The following is a 17500-nucleotide window of genomic DNA, read 5'->3' on the forward strand; positions in this document are numbered from 1 at the left end:
GAACACTACATCTAAAACTAATGATGTAATGTATGGTGATTAACATAACAATAAAAAAATTTTGAAAAAAAATAAATTTTGAGCCAATACATAAACTGCCCAATTAAAAAGCAAAATATGACTGATGTTGGCCACGATACTATGGATGATCCATAATCCTATGTCTATAAAATTCAGAGTAGCTTTAGAATCTATCGGTGGCTTTTAAAATGGCCCATAAAAATATGCTGTAAAAAATACTTCATAGTCACACTTAAAATAATTCCTGCCCAATACTGAAGCTTCTTGGGGATATTTACTACCTTTTAAATAATCTTCATGTGCCCAAAACTACCACCACAGGATTTTGAAGATATACAGGTCTTAATAAATATTTACATATGTATTTTTCTTTTTATTTAACAGATTAACTTTTAAAACAAATATAAATGGTGTAATACTAATTTATAACCAATGCCATAAGTGACGTACAAAAATGTACAATGTACTTTGCATTTTGTATTTCATAAACCAAAACAGTAAAGTAAAAAATTACTCCTTTATGCTCCTAAATTTATACATGTATTTTACCATATTAACTAAATATCAGTGACATGATTTGCAGGACAAATGCCAACCAATAAAACCAAGTAAGAGGAAGCGTGGGAACTATTTATGAAATGAACTAAGAACATAAATTTCATCAAAGTAAGGGGGACAACAGTAATAAAGAAACTTTTAGTATGTTTTAACATTGAGACATCATTCAGACACACTATAAAAAACACTAAGACTACAGAAAAGGTGCCAAGTTTAGTCTCTGCAACTCTTTGTCAAAAAGAATCAGAAATCCAAATCGCTGAAAGGCAAGCGACACATGGGATGTCTCGTTGTGACATGTCTCTCCTAAAAGCACGCATACTCCATCTCCACGAACAGAGATACTTACTACCAATTGTACTGATGATGTATCAGCTAGCGCAGTAGTAACTCCACAGTCTGACTGCAGGATATTTGCTAGAATGAGCATATTAAACCTTCAGATCAATGAAAAGTCAACCAAAAAATAATTACCATAAAACAGCAATGAGATTTTATTCAGAGATAGATTTTAGCACCAAACACGGAAGAGAATCAATGAGGTCCTTAGTAAATTTAACAGAGGAAAGGAAAAGGAATCAAAACAAGATAGAGGTCTACAGAAAGTAATTCCCTACTTACTATGTAATACCCAAACTGTATCCACAATTTTATAACAGCCTTATTTATTGACATGAATATTGATCAAAAGTCAAAACCATTAATATATATGTACACTAAAATGCAGAACACTTTCAGCAATTAGATTATGTCCTTATTAGAATAATAGTCTGCATATCGAGCTTTATAGACACAAATTTAAATGACAAATGCCATGCCTGATTATATCATTATTGAGTGAAACATACAAATAAAATGTTTTTCATCTTCTATACCACCAAATTCTTGCTTTAAATAAGTCAAAGCCACCAAACAAACAAAAAGCCAACAGTATTTTGGGAAAATTTAAGATAAAAAATGGAGTATTAATAACAATGTCAAGATTAAGAATCATAAACATTTAGAAAGGTTTTTAAACTCATTTGTTTGTAGAAACATAATTTAGAGAAAAAAAAATTTTATCTATTCCGTTTCCATTTTATGGAAAAGACAACAATCAATTACCACCTTTTTATATCTAAATATACTATCATATACTTATCATCTTAGGAAGAAATAACTTTTATATTGAGTGGGGAAAACATTAAAGAAATATTAATTTTATTACAAGTGCATCATCTGGAGAAAGCAGTTAGAGGTTTGTGTATACTGTATTTACATTTGGTATAAAGAGTAAAATCTCATCACTTTTTTGCAAAAAGATAGACTGAATTATCAGACAAGTAATTTGGGGGGAAAGGTGTTTATTTGTGATTAGGTAGGCTAAAATTAGTAAGAAAAGAGAGAAATAAACCTTAACCATCAGGATATAAGAAGTAATAAGCCTTCAATAAAAAAGTATAAAAAAGTTATAATGGTAAGAGAAGTGTAAATCCCATTCAGAGGGAATCCCACTGAGCTCTTTCACAAAATGGACCCGATGGGAGAACTGAGTCTGAAGGTGGGCCATTCCACCGTCTACCTCAAACTCAACATCAGCCCAAGGAACCATAATTGTGACAGAATATGATCATTACCGAGAAGCAAGTAATTTTCTTTAATTGGCTGAATCAAGCAACGAAGAGGCAAAGCAGCAACAAACCCAAGAATATCCTTTCGTGGAAGAGTTTCCAGTACATTCTACAACTTGCAATCAAGAATTTGCATAACCATGAACCTAAAAATGTTCATGTCCCAAATCCTAAGGAATTGTGTGGGAGAAGTAAATGTAATTGGTGTTTGGATACGTATTGTGCAGAGCTTGGAACAACATAAAGAATTTCAAAATGTTATTCGGAGGCGCAGAGCACCATTGCTTTCGTTTGGTTTGTATAGTAAGGAAGATAATCAAAGAATTACGCTGCAGCAGGAATAATCTATGAACACAGTGAAGTAGAAAGGACCTAAAATATTAAAGTTGTATTGTGAATTCAAAGAAAGAGGATGAAACAAGCAAAAGGATCTGGTTTGCATACCCCACCAGACAGCAGGGGTAACAAATACAAACACAGCCTCCAGATCTGGATGGCCTTCTTTCAAATCTTGGTTCCCATACCTACTAATCATTGAATTTATCCAAATTAATTACTAATCTCTACTATAAAAGGAAAATCAATTGTGGAAAATCAATATTATTCAACAACTGTTTGATTAGTATTGTGAAAAATATTTTAGTTACAGTTTTAAGCCTCAAAATACAATATATTCCATATTTGCTTGTGTTTAAAAACCAAAAAAGGATAAATCCCACAAATAAAATAAAACTGATTTCCTACTGGAGATTTGATGGGAATAACGCAAGGAAAACAGTGCTGAAAGCAAATAAGACAGACACTACAAAAGTTGACTCTGAAGGTCACAGGATCCAGTGAGCACAGTGGTGCTCCTATAAGGTATCTGTGCATTGGAAATTTCCGTAATAAAGAGATGGAAACAGTTTAAAACAAAGCAGATGGGGATAATAATATTTAAGTGAAAGAAACACGGCAAGTGCTATACAATAAACCACTGAGAAGTTATTTGAATCTCTGTAACAAAGAGGCAAGAATAAAATTAAAAGTTTCACTGAACTGTATAAGCAAGAATTTTTTATGCAATCAGATTATATATTTTTTTAAAAGCTGTAATAAAAGCAATCCTATTTTTAAAAAATTTACTTCCTCATCCTCTGGCTTCATGATAAAAATATTATCTGTTTGTTTGCTTCTGCACTTGTAATTATCCAGAATTACAATCAGGACACTGGCAACTGTGATAGAAGGTAAAATCTTATTAACTGCTCTTCAACAAACTGAACTACTTTCAAATTTACTGAGAATCTTACATTTAAGTCAATCCTTAAAAATAGTTCAAATAAACAAAATTTAGTATCTTTTAAAATTAATACCAACCACTGAAAAAAATAACGAGTACAATTTGCTTTATGAATTGTTCTTAATGTTACTCAAACGTGGTTCCGTTTGGCTATTGTGGACATTGCTGCTATAAACACTGGGGTGCATATGCCCCTTCGGATCACTATTTTTGTATCCTTTGGATAAATACCTAGAGCCCAGATGTCCATCGGCAGATGTATGGACAAAGAAGATGCGGTATAGATATAAAATGGAATATTATTCGGCCACCAAAAAGAACGAAATCTTGCCATTTGCAATGACATGTATGGAGCTAGAGGATATTATGCTAAGTGAAATAAGTCAGTCAGAGAGTAACAAATACCATATGATTTCACTCATGTGGAATTTAAGAAACAAACCTGATGAACATAGGGAAGGGAAGGAAAAATAAAATAAGATAAAAACAGAGAGGGAGACAAACCATAAGAGACTCTCAACTTTAGGAAACGAACTGAGGGTTGCTGGAGGGGAGGTAGGTGGGGGATGGACATTAAGGAGGGCACTTGATGTAACAAGCACTGGGTGTTACATGCAACTAATGAATCACTAAATTCTACCCCTGAAATTAATAATAAACTATATGTTAACTAACTTGAATTTAAATAAATTTAAAAAAATAAAAGAAACAATTACATATTCTTGTGTAAAGTGAAGAATGAACTCTGCATCCAATCCAAAAAGCTAAAGAAAGGGACACTTGCTACGTGCATTGCTTTAGTCCATCATCAGTTACGAAGAACTTGTTATTAGCAAATCATAATTTCTAAGTTTTCAACTAAATCAGGGACTTCCACTTCCTGAGAGGATATATACATGGTGTAAGCCGGAGCCTCCATCCCTACAACCAGAAAAGGCTGATTAACCACAGGTGCTCTCCTAGCAGTCGACATTAAGGGAGCTGCTGGATGGCCAGAGCTAGGTGAGCTACTAGTGCAGAGAACAGTGAGCCCTTCCCTAGGGAGGCTGATGATGGAACGCCATTTTCTCTCCTGGCCACTTGCCAATTCCAGCTGGGGACATCAGCCTTGCCCCCAGACTGAGGGCCTCCACTGGGATAAAAGACCACCAGCATCAATCCTGACCACCATACAGTGACAGACTGAGAGCTCGAGGAGGCCCAGATGCAAGGTGGATGTGCCCACAGGATAAGTGCTTTGGCAAGGTGGGAGGTGAAGGGGATGAGACACAGCAAAGCAGACTGTGGCCTCGCAACACGAGGGGATGAACCTCTGCTCACGAGAAGGGACCTGCCACAAACACAGACCCAGCCACGTGAGAGCTGGCTGACCTCTAAGCTGCATGGGGCATGAGACTAAGTATGAAGTTCAAAATCCCTGAAAGGGCAAGAGTAGGTGTTGTGCAGTCTTCAAGTGCTGAGGAGAGAGAGCCCACTTCCACCTAGTAGGTCTCAATCAAAGCACAGAATGTCCACAGGTGAAAAACAGGGACAAACCACAGGGTCACTGAAAGCTTGAGGCACCTAACAGAAGAAAGTGACTATGTATCAACCCAATGAAACCATCTGGGCCTCTATGTTCTTTCATTCACCATGTTATGCACACACCCACGGAATTACCAGAAATGCAAATGGGAAGGAAAGTGCAACCGATAATTCAGAAAAAAATAACCAAAGACTTTGGAGTAAGTATGAGCACCTTGTTAAGACAAATAGATAAAAAGAGGAACAAAAGTGGATGCAATAAATGAAGAACTGTACGAGAAAACTAACGTATTTGAAGAAATCACATGGATACTCTAGACCTATAAGATAAACTATTTTGCATTAAGCATTCACCAGATGGCTTAACAGAAAACTCAGCAGAGCAAAGGATAAGACTAGTGAATTCTGAGACAGTCAATAGACAGTACCAAAACTGAAGAGTAAGGAGAAGAAGGAATGGAAAGAACAGAAGACACATGGGACACACAGAAAGGCCCATCATACCTGTACTTGAGGTCCCAGAAAAAGAGGGAGAGAGACAGAAGCAATACCCAAAGAGGTAATAGCCAAAGGGTTCCCAAACTGAAGAAAGACACCAACATCTACATTCAAGAGGCAGAATGAAAACGCATGCATGCTTGCAGGCACACACAGCACACACACACACATTCACGCACATACACATACACAAAACTCACATTATAATCAAAGTACAGAAAACCAAAAAGAAAATCATAAAAGTAGCTGGGGGTGGTGGGAAGAGACACCACCTTCAAAAGAACAATAAGTTGTCTAGAAACGCAACATGGGAAAACCACGCTCTGGCTGTTCAGGGTATGAAGAGAGACTGGAGGAAATGGTACATTTGAATCAGATTCAAGAAAACCTTCCTGAAGGTTTGAGTAGTTTGAGTAGTTTGCTATGTATTAGAAAATTTATGATATGTTATTTAAATTTCACAACTTTCTGAAATAAATATTATTCCCTTTTACACGTAGACACACTAAGCTCCTTGCCAAAGGTCTCATAGTTCCTAAGTGACAGAACCAAGAGCTAATCCCAGAGCTGTCTGAAATACTGGTGATGCTCGCAAGCAATCTGCTGCTATGCGCTCATTCGAAAAGAAGGGAACAAGAACATGAGTGGAATGATGTAAGGTTTACAGTAGAAAGTTAATGAAATAATATGCAAAGATTAAAGTCCAGAAAATAAAGGGAAAAAAAGCCATGAAGCCACACACAGGGGAACCTGAAAACTGTAGGGGACAGAGAATAAAGCAGGATAGCAAAGTTAAAATTAAAGTGAATGGTAAACAGTAAAACTGTGAACCGCACACTTGTCTGATGCAGTGAGTGAGAGAAATGGAAACAACGCCGTTTGACCAGACTGTGCTATTTACTTTTTTCTCAATCTGCTAACAGTTTAAGACCAAGAGCAGGATATAATGATATAATACGATTAAGCTTTAAAACACATATGGGGTTTCACAACATAATCCTAATGAATTCTAAGAAGACAACTCAGTATATCAAGTGGTGGGATTAATAGAAAAAATATAAATCTTTCTTAATAGTTAAAAGATAAAACAAGAATAACTATGACAATTTCACCAACATTTCAAAAGATAAAACAAAATAAAACTATATACAAAAAACTACAAAAACACTCAAATTCACAAGTGAATAACTATGAAAGTTTATGATGTGCGAAATACCAACCGTGAAATTAGCATCTTTTAAAAATGTAAAAATAGAGGGTAAATCATGGAATAAAGCCTTCATTATTTTAAACCTACCTGAGAACCATAAACATATAAAAACATGTTGGCAGGAAGAGACTGAAAAAAGAGCTCTCACTGGGAGAATCACAGAAGAGACAGTCCAAGGGAAGTCGTCTTGAAATCATGCAGCACGGCCTCACGTCCAGGAACCGGATGCATCACAATACACCAGAGAATGACAGTGAAGGTGGTTCGGGATTCACTCATGCCTTAATAACGCACATGAGAAAATGTAAATGGGGCTGGGACTGATTAACCTGTTCCATCAGAATGACCTGTGGACAGTCTGGACAGTACAGAGCTCAGACATGGACGAGGAGACCTTCTGAGTCCTCCTATCAACACCGCTGCCAGAAAAGCCCTGAGAAGCAAACAGCAGGGGCCCTGGCCCAGGCGCCATCTGCACATGTGAGTCTGACGTGACAGAACATCAGGACTCAGGAAATGAGGGGATCTCTCAAAGACCACCCAGTTCAACAAACTCTAGTTCAGACTTGGTAAGAATTGGAATGCTTCATACTGTGCCCGAATATTAAGTCCCTCCTTGAAGATGTCCACAGTCCACGGTTTTCCCTCACAAGCTGCCCTCTGGGACTCCACTGCAGCCTCCTCCCTCTTCATCTGACTTCCAGGAGGACCGCCAAAGGCCTGGTCCTCTTCCCCTCCCTCTCCTCCGCACCTGCTGTCAATGACTGTACCCAGGTTCCATGGCAGCTCGAGGCAGCAGCTGCAGGCCTCTGTCTCTGAAAGGTAACCTGAGGACCTGGCCTCTGCCTTTACTTCTGGAATTACAACTTCTCCGCCCACATCTGCACTTGAACGTCTGATAGTATCCCGAGCCCGTCTCTCAGTTCCCAAAGACAGTTCAATACGTGTTCTTCCCACGGTCTTCTTCATCTCACTTAAAGGCAACATCACTGCTCAGGTCATGATCCCAGGGTCCTGGGATGGAGCCCCGCATCGGGCTCCCTGCTCAGCGGGAAGCCTGCTTCTCGGTCTCCCACTCCCCCTGCTTGTGTTCCCTCTCTCGCTGTATCTCTCTCTGTCAAATAAATAAATAAAATCTTAAAAAAAAAAAAAAAAAAGGCACCATCACTGATGACTCAGCCCCTCCACTCCTGATACCTCCCCTCACTCCTATCTTACTGTCAGTCCTCTAGTAAGTGCCGTTGGCCCTGCCTTCACAGTTTATCGTGAACCTGACCTCTCCTAGCACCTCGGTCCAAACCACCATCGTCTCTCCCTGGAACGAGATCTTTTCAGGGCTCTCCCTTCTCCCACCGATTCTCTCCGCCACGACCTTCCAACTCAGACCATGACCTCCATATACTTGGAGGGCATGGGAAGACTTTCGAAGGAGAGCATTTAGGTCCAGATGGTTTACAGGTATCGATTCTTGATCCCTAGCTCGTTTATTCTTTCCTTTTACTGAATGGCTACAAAAGCTCTTGAGGGTGCAGCCAATGCCATTCTGCCTTTACCACATCCCACTCCACAACCGCCTTTCCGTCACTTCCCAGAACAAAGGCCTCCTCCTTGCTCATCCTGTACTGTGCTCCAGAGTGCTAAAAAGCACTGGAACACCAAAGAAACCACTGTTAACCTTTCTAAAGTCAAAGAGCCATAAGGCTGGGACAGAGCATCCAGTCTTCCATAAAAAGAGAAGCATGACATTAGACACAGGGCACCTGCGTAAATTCAGGGACAGCGCAGATGGGACGGTGAGAGTGATGGCAGGCTTTGCTTAGAGATCTTGCCTCGTCAATCCTGAAGGATCATCAGTGGAGGACATCGAGCTGATGGGGAGCAACGCAGAAAGAGAATAGGAAGGAGAGGCTGGAGACAGTGGACACTCGTCTCACAGGCAGAAAGCTCGCGGCAAAGACCCACACCGTCTCTAAGCACGGGGTTACATCAGTTTCTGCTTTAAAAAAAAAAAAAAGAATCCAGGGAAATAATTTACTGCAAAACACACGCTATCTACAAAGTCACGCTGGTGAGTCGGGAGCCCGAGCACGCCCACTCACACATGCCGTGGTCCATCTCAGTTACATATTTTGTGTGATTTCAAGGTGGAAGAGGTGGAAGATTCCACATTAACTTCCAAGAGACCAATTTTACGTCAGTAAAAGAAACATTTCTCACAAGTAATTTAACATATATGTTTTCTTACACATTCATTCAAACTTAGAGGAACATTAAGTTTTACACAAAGAATATTAGGTACTATAAATTTTTACTAAGTGCATATATCCACCCCCTCATCAAGCACCTTTCTGCTTACTTATTCATTCCTACTGTGCACCTGTTAAAATTACATTAGCTTTTAAAACAATGTAATTAATGCTACTGTGATGATATAAACATATGTAATATACAAACAATATACCTGATAATCATTCAAACTTCATTTCTAAGCCCCATAACTACAGTATCTCAATTATCGTTTATGTTTACTATTAATTTCCATCAGACTTTATGTCACTCTGATCACAGTACTCATCAATGGGCACATGAACTGAAATTTTATAAACTCTCTCCATCTCAGTAAGAGAGGCATTCCAATGGCACTGTATTTCATGTTAAATAATTACCAACCATCGTATTAATTTTGCTGTTTAAATCAGTTGTGTCTCAGTACTATTGATAATAACAATTCTTTCTAGGCAATTTTAACACTCAGAGGACGGTCGCTGAAGACACTAAAAATTTAAAAACCTTACTTCAGTGTGTGTATCTACAGGTGTGTATATGCACACACATATACGTACACACAGAAATGACAGGACAGTCATTAAAATAGCTTCACATTATAAAAACCATAAAATAAAATCTGTGGAGGAAATGGAAGAGACAAGAGTTCAAGAAGAAAAGCAAATATAAATTTCCTGAAAGTGAAAGGAGAGCTCAGTCATGTAATGTTTAAATGGATGATAGTATCAAATCATCACGGTATCAACATGCTATTGGATGCATATTTAAAAGTGAGATATGAAATATTTTTACAAGGTCAACTTTTACTGTACAATGGAAATTACATCCTGTACTATTTGTACTTGAGATGAAAATGTTTGCGGTCCAATTTAAAAATGAGGAAGGCAAGAGATAATTTGGACAAATTATGGAGGGAGTCCTTGAGCACCAACTTGAAGCACAAGGAGTGTGATTCTTCCAAGTGCTGCTTGCACAAAGAACACAAGCACCCACCACCACCTCCAGAGCCCCCTCAGGAAGGAGCTACCGCTCAGCCCTCTGTGAAGCGCTCACCCCCTCGTGCAAGGGTCACGGCCACAGCGGCCCTGCTCAGGAGCCCCAAGGCCCTAGTTTCTTCTTAATTCAGAGTCTGCACTCCATCCCCTCCACTGGAATGCTCCTTGACAATTCCTTCTCATCATTCAAGATTCTACTCAATACGCCTCAGAAAGAGTACTCTGAGTTTTAGTTTCATTATCTGTGTATTACAGTAATACTTTGTGTTATTTCTTACAACCGCACATGAGTCTACAACTATCTCAAAGAAAGTCTTTACAAAATGCTCTAGAGTCCCTTTCCATTAAAGGTCTACCTGCAATCACTAACCCCTGCCACCGCCCCCCCATCACTTCCTTGCCTGTCACCCAACATCATCCCCTCCATAGCGCCCATTGCTTTCTGAAATTACTGATTTGCTCACTCCCTTATTTTCGGAGTCTCCCACAAGGAAGTCAGCTCCAGAAATAAAGAGCCTTTGTCTTGCTCACCAATCTCCCCCTAGAACTTAGAACGAGGCTGGGCCTCAGGAAGTTCTCACTAAATGAGCATGCATGAGGCAGAGGGGATTCCCAGGGACAGCACACCTCCAAGGCATCAAACTCCGCCGTGACATGTACTTACTTAACCTCACGTAGTTCACTCCTTATGAGAATTTGAAAAAGGAAAGAGTAATTCCCCATATTTTTAATTGAGTAAACTGAGCTTCAGAAGTTCAGTAACTTGGCCAGTGCTGCATCAGATAATGAAGTAATGGTGTTATTCAGATTCAGGTAGTGGAGATTATTAAGCCTACCAGAGTTTTCTTCACCACGACGTGCTGATTCCCCTCACTGTGCTGTCCATTTATTACCACCTCATTTGATCTTCACAACAGGCTACGTCCTATCATATCAGGTTTTCAGACCACGAAACCAGGTTCAGGGAGTCAAGGAGGTGAGTCCAAGGAAATAAAGTTGCTGTGGGACACGGGGGCTTCAGGGGCTGCGACCAGCTCCAGTTCCTCCACAATCCCACACAGGCGCAGACTGAGACAGAGATTTAAAGGAATGCACACAAGGTCACACAGCTGGATAGAGAAAAGGCTGAATTAAAAGTAGGCCAACGGAATATTAGTCAAATGAACTTTCCAGCCTATGATTCTGTGCCACTGTCAAACGCTTGGAAGTTGACACTTGTTCCAGACTTTCTGAGATATGATCAAGAGTTTATTATGAACATGAGTCATGCTAATGAAGACATACGCAGAGCGAGGGAAGAGACGCAGCTGAAAGGGGATACACGTGCCCATGGCTATGGCAGACCACGCACACTCATGGCTCCAGAATATGAGAAAAATCTAACTGCATGCATGCTGAGCTTCGATCTCAACGAAGTATAATCTTACTTATGAATATGTAGTATTATTTAATAACATTTCCCTACATATGAACAAATAGGTCATTACAAATCAGGATGAAAACTGTCAATGATTCCATAAGCTCTACATCTCTAGAGGAAAAAAACTAGCGTATTAGAAACAGGAAAGTCTTTTTTAGTGCATGTATCCATGTGCTCTTCTGCTAAACGTGAACCATTTTCTCACCAAAAGAGCACAGCATTTCAATGTATTGGCACAATATTCAGATGCCTTAAAATAATGAACATGTAAAAACTGAAGAACAATAATAAGTTCCAACAAAAATAGTAGATGCAATTTGTATTTGACTTTACTTTGTCTCTACCAATACTGGTGGAAACACTCTCAAGCGGGGCATCTATTTCCCACTTAACACTGTTCAAACCCGAACAGTAAAACTTTGGTTGAGTAGCCGAAGTCAGGTCTCTACTCTGAAGTACCATAAAATTTTAATGATATGAATTTTTATATTTTCCTTCCCTCATTATATAAATAAAAAGTTGTGAGGAAAACAAAAGATAATTATGGTATCAAAAACTCCGATAATGCTAGATTTAACAGCATGCTTATGTTGCAGTCTGCTACTAAAACAATTTGCATTGGAAATGTTAAGTAGGTATTTATCTCTATCACTACAACTATAAATAGGACAGTATAAATCAGACCATTGTGACATTCAAGTGGAGAATTTAGGAGCAGAAGGCAGAAAGATTTTCAGCAATATATGACAAATTCAATTATTTGTTTAGGCTTAAATTTGGTAAAAAATGTAATTAAATTTTAAAAATGCAATCAAAGCAGATTTCTACATAGCACGAGAAGATGAAAGACAAGATTATTTTCATTACAGAGATTCTGACCTAAGCCCAAATAAAAAGAAAAAAGAAACACACCTTCATCATGGCGGGTGACTTATGTCCTAAAAATTCTTTCATCATAGAAAAATGTGCCTCCTATAACATAACATAACTTTAACATGGGGGAAAACGAGGTCATTTTTTAAAGTAAACTGTTGTTATAAGGTAACTTTTAATTTGCGCACCTAATGTAAATTGCTATGGTGAACGCACGTTGGGTCACGCAAACAACGGTAGCTGGATTCAGATGTGACCCGGCAGCCCAGGTGTTCAGGAAAAGTGCTGTTAACAGTGAGGATTGATGATCTAATCAAACTGTCACAGCCAGATCCTCGGCAGGGTGGCTGGAGGATAATATTCAGAAAGCAAGCACATGCTTAGTGTTACTTTAAATTGATGCTGACATTTTCAATTGTGAAAAGAAATTTTTTCCTAAGTAATATAGGAAACAACTCAGCTAACCTTCCGGAGGATATCAGATAATCATGGTAGGTTGTTGTGTAAAAGCTAACTTCTCAGAAATGTGAGCACATATGAAATACAAATAAGCAGCCGTTGCAGAGATTTACTATAGTAATCAACATTTTAATTACTTTCCGTTTTCTTAGATGTACAGTACTATTGCGAAGAATATTCTCGCCACGTACAAACAAAGCAATATTTTTAGCCCGCTATTTGCATTTGGTGGCAAAAAATTCCCACAAGGGTACAAATAACCACGAGTCACGTGCTGATTAATCTGAGACTTCTAAAGTCACGTGTTAATTAAAGTAATTAATATGATCTTTCCTGGTAATGCTATACATTTGTCACATGGCATGCACAGAAAAACTGATTGGATAGTCAGATTTCAAACGAATGTCCAACCCTGCAATATTAAGAGTCTTTTTGAATCACTGATAATGGCGACTCAATAAAAACTGAGGGCCTAATTACTAAAACAACGGTTCCTCCCAGAAAATCGCTAGACCAGTCTACAAATGTGTGATGAATTACAAATAACTCAACGGTGCAAAGAAGTGTTCTCCACCTAAGGGATAGGAAGCACACAGTGGAACGTGTGCGACCCGGGCTGAATCGAGTCCGCAGCCCGGCCCCAGCTCAGGGCCCCCACAGCTCCGAAGGCGCTCACATGCGCCACACCACAAGGCCCAGTGCGGTCCTGCTGCTCGGTATTCTTGGCAGCGTCCTGAGCTCTGGATAGGCAGCCTTACCTCAGCAGCCAAGGACAATCAAGTGGGCTAAATTGCTTCATGTTTTCAAGACATGTTAAAGCATTCCCGTGAAAATTTTTCGCTCCGTCATTCCTGACCTTTTTGAAACAGTGCCCCAGTAAGTATTAATATTGATAAAAACCACATTATCTCCGTCATTCACCACTGACACACAGACCCAAGGTAACACAACACAGCTTCCCTGGTTCTTAGAACGTATAAATATGACAAAAGTAGAAATACTGAACTTTCTTTTCCATATGGAATCAGAAGAAGCTTTATACATTTTCTGGTAAGACTGACCCATTGCTTAAACTCTGCCCTTTAAAAATTTCTGATAAAATCTAAGAAGATGTAAAAGAAGCCCCATAAAACATTTCAGAAAATCAATTTAAAAGCTGTTAATATGTACGAGGGAAATACTTTTCTCCCCAAAAGTAAACTGTATGGATCCTTCCTTAACAAAACAAAATGAATTTTGTTGTGTGCAGTTCTATAAAAAGAGAAGTCCCATGGCCATATGCTAGATGTCTACACAGGTCTTCTTTTATAAGGAGTCCAAGGGTTCAAGTCTCACCTTCCAGGAGTGGGCAGGCAGCCGCACATTTACAAGCCACAGGCTGATGAAGAGGAGTATTCCTATGACAGGCAAAACTGCCAGTGGGAACAACCCACGATGACCACGTGCTTACGAAAGCCTTACGATGACTCCACAAGAGCAAAGGAGCAACAAGGGCTGCCACTCACACCACTGAGCTCAAGATTTAGGTAAAGCATTGGAACACGGGGTTTGGAGGACTGTTTATGGTACTTTCACATGATTTTTGCAGGTGGGAAAATAGGGCCTCACTCTCATGTAGCTATCAGCCACTAAGAGCAAGAAAGTCTTAGTTTTATTTTTAAAAAATGTATTCTCACACCCATGCCTCATTTTTCATTAGTGATTTATATATGGCATGATACCATAAGATACATTAGAATTCCAATATATTGCAAAGTAAAAACTTCTACCAGCAGTTGGCTGACAGCTAACCCTATGTCAGAACATGGACTACCATATTTATCACTAATCTTGATACGACAATTTACTACAAACCTATTAAAGCTCTCCTAGAACATCAAGAGTTTGATTAACACGTGTCTACATCAAAACCAGTGGACCGTAAAAAGATGAAATATGAGTATATTAAGTATTACTATTTTCACCCACTGGATGATGACTATTTGATATTTCAAACACCCAGGATATTTTTCAATATTTTCTGTCAAAGTATTATTAATGAAAGGAGAAAGGGAATGAGTAACAGAAGAACTTCAGAACTGATCTGATGCAAAGCAAATTAGAAATTTATTTGAAACCTCACATTTTCCTATTTGGCTACATAAAATAGGGGTTTATTTTAATATAAAAATGACAACCTTCTCCATCTTTCAAATATACACGGTAAAGTAACTACCACACTTGATGGGAGCACAAGGGGAAGACGGGTCAAAGGTAACAAGAATACCTTTAGCACCAGCTCGTAAGTTTATACAAGCAAAATAATAACTTGGAAAAGATTTACACATAGCATTGTTTTCACAGTAAAAATTTAGAATTATTATAAATGTTCATTAAATAGCAATATCATGATACAGATAAACAACAGATTATAAGGGCATTAAGTTATAATGTAAATCTGTATGTATAAAAATATATGCAATGATGTCTATGACATATGGAGGAAACAAAGCATGCTGCAAAACATTATGATCAGTAAGATTCTCATTTATACAAAATCCTCTATGCACAGTTCTATAAATGCACAAGAAGAGGTTACCAGTGAGAGACGTCAGCAGAGCTAACAGTGGCTGTCTTTGAGTGATGACATCTGTGATTCTGTTTATGTTTTGTACTTATACATGCTGATTACACTTTTAACAATCACTTACCTCAAAAGTTCTTTCCAAAATAAAATGTTTTAGTTTTATTTTATTATGTTATGTTAATCACCATACATTACATCATTAGTTTTAGATGAAGTGTTCCATGATTCATTGTTTGTGTATAACACCCAGTGCTCCATTCAGTACATGCCCTCTTTAATACCCATCACCGGGCTAACCCATCCTCCCCCCGCTCCCCTCTAGAACCCTCAGTTTTTCTCAGAGTCCATAGTCTCTCATGGTTCATCTCCCCCTCCGATTCCCCCCCTTCATTCTTCCCTCTGCTATTTTCTTTTTTTTTTTTTTTAACATAGAATGTATTATTTGTTTCAGAGGTACAGGTCTGTGATTCAACAGTCTTAGTTTTTGAAGAGATTCTGACATGAAATAAGAAAGAAAAAGGAAAGGGCTTTATTTTAAAGAAGAATATTTTCTTCTAGCAAGGTCATGTGCTCACATGCTATTTTGAAGTGACTGTGCACTTTGAAGACTTTGGGAATGTCTACTGTTCCTACAGAGTATTCACATACCCCTTCTGTCAATTCTGCAGTGAGGAGCACTAACTTCAGAGGTATCGAGAAGAAGTGAGAGGTGCTCCACCAGTGGTATGGACTGTGTTTTCATGTGAGGCTCATAGAACGAGTTGTGGGTCACTCTCTACCATACTGCTCTCACTGACATCAAGTGCAAACCCACTAAGAGACTTACATGTGTATCTGCTATCTGTTATGACATGTTGGTCAAAATACTAAACTGCATCTTAACTACAGCTTCAACAGGTTTGAACTTATCAGTGTAATATATTCAACTACCTTTCAGGTTCAGGATATAATTGAGTACACTGAGGAAACGTAAAGTTAACAATTTAAAGATCTGACAAATGATGTGAAAGAAAATTCTATTCTATTTCAAGTTTCACTGATACCATTAAATTATCATTTTGATGGCCCACATTTAGGATGCTCTAAATATATGCACAATGTAAAACAGTCAATCTGGATTTCTACAAAAGGACACTGATGACAAAATGGAAACATAAAGGCAGTTTTATAAAATTAATCTCATAAATACTGACCAAAGAATATTATGACAAACTAAATAGTTTTTAGCTCATGATCATTTATCATACTCAAGATAAAAACAGTTAAAAAAAAAGTTGATAACTGATAATCAAGACAAAATTCATGTAACACCAACTATCATTACTATTTCAAAGTATTCCAAGCAGGAATTACTATAGGACATCATCAAAAGTATGGACTATTTATTTTCTAAGTTATTTAATCAAAGAACAAAGAAAATAAGACCTAACAAAATGTCGAAGTATCTATAGACATTTTAAATGTTTATGAAGACTCTCTGAAACATCAGTAGAATTGTGCGTGCGCGCGCACACACACACACAATTTTGGTGTGATGAATTTGAAAATTAACAAGCTATGTTTGAGTTACAAATAATGGTCCTAATTATTTTGTCCCTGAAATAGTAAACGAAAATACTATCTAAAAGTTTTTTGATCAGTGACAAACTTATTAACAAATGAAATCAAGACGTCTAGCAATCAATAAAAACTATATTCGTGAGGGAAACATATACTGTGACATTCGGCTTCAATTCTATAAAGGCAACAAATTAAGTGGCTGATCAAAAATTTCAGTATGGAAAATGCTCTGAGTTGAAGAATGCTTTCAACAAGAAATGGCTTTAGGCTTCTCCCTATCACAATGACAAAAATATATATAAAAACATAAAAAATATATATTCATATTGTGCTTTTTGAACTGTTTATCTTCCTAAAGTTAAGTAATTAGGTAGGCCATAAGATGGCTAGGAAAACATAAATTGTAGGAAGCAAGAGGTTAGAAGTTCATTTCCATTAAACAAAACTCCCAGAAAGCAAGCAGAAAAGATAAAGGACCTCAACAACTGGAAAAATTGGGGGATGAGGGAAAAATCTGAAAGTAAATAACATGGGAATAATGAAAATAACACTGACATAAAACAGTGATAGAATACAGTCTAATCCCCAGACTCCTGAGCAAAGATGTACGTGACATTAGCAGAGGAACACGAAACTAC

The 17500-nt window shown here is 38.1% G+C and overlaps 1 protein-coding gene and 1 long non-coding RNA gene across 12 annotated transcripts in view; both read right to left on the bottom strand.

Annotated features, from left to right (window-relative positions):
• ZNF407 (zinc finger protein 407) overlaps nt 1-17500 on the bottom strand; it is a 518640-nt gene that overhangs the window by 319138 nt on the left and 182002 nt on the right. The gene's annotated exons all lie outside the window — the stretch shown is intronic.
• LOC145716724 (uncharacterized) overlaps nt 14708-17500 on the bottom strand; it is an 11485-nt gene continuing 8692 nt past the window's right edge. Inside the window, exon 2 of the long non-coding RNA XR_014139531.1 lies at nt 14708-17500. This exon is cut by the window's right edge and continues 7433 nt beyond it. This is a non-coding gene — a long non-coding RNA (uncharacterized LOC145716724).

Source organism: Leptonychotes weddellii, chromosome 13 (genome assembly GCF_054177405.1).
Source record: "Leptonychotes weddellii isolate Sample4059 chromosome 13, ASM5417740v2, whole genome shotgun sequence".
NCBI classification, from domain to species: Eukaryota; Metazoa; Chordata; class Mammalia; order Carnivora; family Phocidae; genus Leptonychotes; species Leptonychotes weddellii.